General features: G+C 36.1%; 1 pseudogene; it reads right to left on the bottom strand.

Annotated features, from left to right (window-relative positions):
- Window positions 1-1,516: 1,516 nt before the first annotated feature.
- Window positions 1,517-1,632, bottom strand: LOC125926068 (uncharacterized; annotated as a pseudogene).
- Between the last annotated feature and the right edge of the window lie 3,425 nt (window positions 1,633-5,057).

The raw sequence follows: 5,057 nt of genomic DNA, 5'->3' as shown, positions 1-5,057 counted from the left end.
TTTCATAAGACATAAGCAAATTCCTTTCCACAGCCTGTCCTATGACTTATGAATAATTGTAAGGAGTATCTGATAATGCAAAATTGAAATTACAACCACCCTTACATTAGTTAATATTAATTAACTTAATTATTAATATTAACTATTGGAAATTAATTTAACTTAACTCAATAAACCTGACTCCATATATTGTCCTCACTGTTGTTTTAAGCTTCATATGAAATTTTTTTTGAGGACATTAATGGAAAAATCCCTATGTTGAATTATGATAGCCATGAGAAGTGTTCATACTATGAAGGGCACTTGAAAACTGATTTCTTCATGGAGCAACAGAATCTTAACCTCCATTTCATTTTCATCCTAAATGGTTAGCAAAATTGCCCTCCCTATTTAAGGGTTTTGCTTTCTCACTCTCTGCCAAGAGTTTAGAGTTACATTCATGCCAGTAAATGTGCCCTTGACATGTTTCTTTAGTTGTAGGATACAGTATTCTTATGCTTACAAAATAAAGTGTGTATGAACTGTAGTAAGTAGGAAAAAACATGAAATTCTATCTAAATGCACTGTAGAGCTTAAAGTCTTAAAAGATTTCTTAAAATATGATTTTCATATTTGTTTTGATTGTTCACATCTGGAATTTATATTTGATTTAGTCATATGGAATTTCTCTCCTTTCCAATTATTGTTCTCTTCATTTAATATTATCTGTCCAAGTTCATCAAAATAGAGTTTCATCTTGCCCTCAGTTGATTTGATCTCTTTTCTAATAGATTATTCTGTCTTAAACAGTTTCTGAGAGGTTTTCGTGCATGGCTTAGCAATTTTCTAATGACTAATATCCATCCTCTTACAGTTTCTACCCTTAGTCCAGATTCTGTGCCACTAACAATATATTTCCTCTTTCATTTGAGGTACTACCACATATTTGAACATAAACAAGGATAGAGCTCTTCTCATTTCAGTTAAATGCCCTTTCTTCAGAGAATATTTTTATATATTGTTCGTTACTTTGTTTATTATTAATTTTGTGAAGATTATCACTAGAGATTTTCCATTCCCAGAAATAGAAATGATGCCTCATTATATATGAAAAAAATTACTATTGACCATATTTTGAGCATCATACTTGCACTGGTCCACTGCTTGGTATGGCAACTTTAATGTAAAAACAACAACAACAAAAAAAACTTCCCTCCTCATAAATAAGCAACTCCACAAGGTATAATTAAACATGGCTCAGTTTATGTCTTAATTTCACCTTTCTTTCTTATCTCTATTTAAATACAAATTGTGGCTTCATGTTTATTTCTGTTATGGTTAATTTTAATAGGTTCAAGTTTTAGTCTTTAATTATTGACTGACCTTGGACAAATTTATTAATCACCGTGGGTCTCCATTCTTTTACTGGTTACACGATGTTGGTAAACTTCTCTGACTTAACTTATTCATTTGCACTGAGGATTATATACTTCAAGATTTGTTTTTTTGTCCAGGAATGAAAGAAATGCCATATTGCAGTGCTTGCCATATTACCTAACATATTTTAATTATCCAATATATATTTCCTGCTATATATTAAATGGATAAGAACAGATACTACACTTCATCTTAGCCAAAAAGCCGAGAAGCGATATTTCCTGTTGTATAAAAACATGGTTTCTGTTTGTTTTTTGTTTTTTGTTTGAGAGAGATAGAGATAGAGAATGGGGGAGTGGGGCAGAGAGGAGGAGTGCAGAGACAGCGAGAGAATCCCAAGAACACTCAGCTATCAGCAGGGAGCCCGATGTGGGGTTCAAACCCATGAACCGTGAGATCATGACATGAGCTGAAATTAAGAGTCAGACAATCAACTGAGACACCCAAGCGCCCCCAAAAATATGTGCTTTTTAAAATATCTATTTAGGGCACCCAGGTGGCTCAGTCAGTTAAGTGACCAACTCTTGATTTGAGCTCAGTTCATAATCTTAGGGTTTATGGGTTTGAGTCCCAGATCAGGCTCCCTGCTGATAGCTCAGAGCCTGCTTGGGGTTCTCTCTCTCTCTCTCTCTCTCTCTCTCTCTCTCTGCCCCTCCCCCCACCCTCTCTCTGCCTCTCTCTCTTGCGCCCGCGTACGCGCGCGCGCACACACACACACACACTCTCTCTCTCTCTTCCTCAAAATAAATAAATTAATTTAAAAAATTTGAATCTATTTAATTTTTCCATTGGGCAAACTTCTGCCATGAAGTGCTCTACTTGTCCAAGTCAGCATTGTAACGTACAGTTTGGGATTGCAGGCTCTATTAGTTTCCTGTGGCTACTGTAACAAATTACTGCAAACTAGGTGGCCTAAAAGAGTATAAATTTATTCTCTCACAGTTCTAGAGGAGAAAATTTTCAAACCAAAATGTTGGCATGGCTGGACTCCCTCCGGAGGCTCTAGGGGAGAATCCCTTCTTTGCCTTTACCAGCTGTGCGTGGCTGTAGGCACTGTTTGACTTGTGACCTCATCACTCCTATATACACCTCTGTAGCCACATGGCTTTCTCTTATTTTGTCAAATCTTCCTTTGTCTCATTTTTATAAGGATACTTGCTATTGAATTTGAGGTTCATGTGGATAATGCAGAATAAGTGCCTCCTCTCCAAATCTTTAAATCATCTATTTTGCTATGTAAGGCGGTATTCATTTTTTAACTATATACAATGATATTCACAGGTTCTGGGATTAAGGGGCAGAAATATGAGGGTGGCTATTATTCAATCTACTATGTACACCAATGACATCACTATTCGAATCACAGACACATACAAAAACATTTATAAGAAGAGGGCCAAGGAAAGACTGTTGCAATTTATAATTTGGAAAATTTTGCCAATATGTACATGATTGGAAGTATAATGACAATATCACTACTTGGTACCTGGGACACTGAGAAACTTACTCAAGACTAATTAGCTATGTGAAGCTGGGCAAGTGACCTCAACCTCCTGAGTCTTTAATTTCACCTACAAAATTAGGGATTTTTTCTTGATTCTCAAATTATTTTCAGCAATAATTTCACATTTGCATTATTTACTCAGGGAGCTAAATAAAAATGACCTAGTGTTTCCTTCTTATGATGTAAATTAAACTTTGAAACCTAATGGATATTTTTATGCTTGCATAAAATGATAATATTAGTAAAGTAAGGATTCTGTGGCATCTGTCACATGAATAGAATAATCAGTAATTGCTATATAATTTCCAGAGCGTGAATATTTCTAATTCAGATGATCAGAGAAGGCTTCATAGAGGAAATCTGGAAGGAATCAGTCAGAAAGAAAATAAGGAAGAAGAAAGGAAACAGAAATGCCATTGCCAAAATCCTATAACCCAAGAAGCCCTCCATAGTTCAAACACATTAAATGGACATTTATTAAACATCGTTAGGAACTGAATACTCTTCTATTAAAATGCTTCATTGGAATTGACAAAATCTGAAGCTATGAGCTAACACAAAAACAAATATACTGTAAACCAAACTGATGCAGATTTCAATAATCTAATGAAATTCAAAGCTACTTTATCTATATAGTAATACTACATAGTCATGAGAATTAAGACATAAATTCTGTACACGAATTGATTACAAGATAAAATACAGATGTATGTCTTTGCATCTGCTATCTTCTATATATGTTATGCAATCCAATCCAAATACACATTTCATTGCCTGCTATGACCTCATTAACATAGGCTCTAGAAAACATTTTGTGTTCAAAGAGCCTATAGTAAGGAAAATATAATATGTGTCATGTCACAAAAGGTAAATAGGGGAGGTGCACTTGGGTGGCTCAGTCATTTAAGCGTCCAACTCTTGATTTTGGCTCTGTTCATGATCTCATCGTTCATGGGATCAAGCCCTGTGCTGGCTCTGCACTGACAGTGCCGAGCCTGCTTGGGATTCTTTCTCTCCCTCTTTCTCTGTCCCTCCCTCTCTTTCCCTGTGTGTCTCTCTGCGTCTCTCTTGCTCAAAAATAAATAAATAAACTTTGAAAAAAAAGGTAAATAGGGTATTGATATGGAAATAGTTTTGAATGCATAAATAGAACACATACTGAAACAGATATTTAGGAGTTGGAGAGTAACATTTCTTTTTTTTTTTTTTTTTTTTAGGTTTATAATTATTTTATGCAATTGTTTTTTTTTTTCAATATATGAAATTTATTGTCAGATTGGTTTCCATACAACACCCAGTGCTCATCCTAAAAGGTGCCCTCCTCAATACCCATCACCCACCCTCCCCTCCCTCCCACCCCCCATCAACCCTCAGTTTGTTCTCAGTTTTTAAGAGTCTCTTATGCTTTGGCTCTCTCCCACTGTAACCTCTTTTTTTTTTTTCCTTTCCCTCCCCCATGGGTTTCTGTTAAGTTTCTCAGAATCCACATAAGAGTGAAACCATATGGTATCTGTCTTTCTCTTTATGGCTTATTTCACTTAGCATCACACTCTCCAGTTCCATCCACGTTGCTACAAAAGGCCATATTTCATTCTTTCTCATTGCCACGTAGTAATCCATTGTGTATATAAACCACAATTTCTTTATCCATTCATCAGTTGATGGACATTTAGGCTCTTTCCATAATTTGGCTATTGTTGAGAGTGCTGCTATAAACATTGGGGTACAAGTGCCCCTATGCATCAGTACTCCTGTATCCCTTGGATAAATTCCTAGCAGTGCTATTGCTGGCTCATAGGGTAGGTCTAGTTTTAATTTTCTGAGGAACCTCCACACTGTTTTCCAGAGCGGCTGCACCAGTTTGCATTCCCACCAACAGTGCAAGAGGGTTCCCGTTTCTCCACATCCTGGAGAGTAACATTTCTATATAGACTATTTTGGTTCCATGGAATTCTTAATCTAGGTGACTTTATGTAAGTATATATGTAACTAAGTATATATGTAACTAAGTCATTTGTGCCTCCTTATTTGAGATATCCAAGCCAAACCTTGGAAGAATTAGAATAATGCTTACTGGGGCACCTGGATGGCTCAGTCAGTTAAGCGTCTGACTTAGACGCAGGTCATGATCTCACAG

Source organism: Panthera uncia, chromosome F1 (assembly GCF_023721935.1).
Source record: "Panthera uncia isolate 11264 chromosome F1, Puncia_PCG_1.0, whole genome shotgun sequence".
NCBI lineage: Eukaryota > Metazoa > Chordata > Mammalia > Carnivora > Felidae > Panthera > Panthera uncia.
This window is presented reverse-complemented; position numbering and strand designations above follow the sequence as displayed.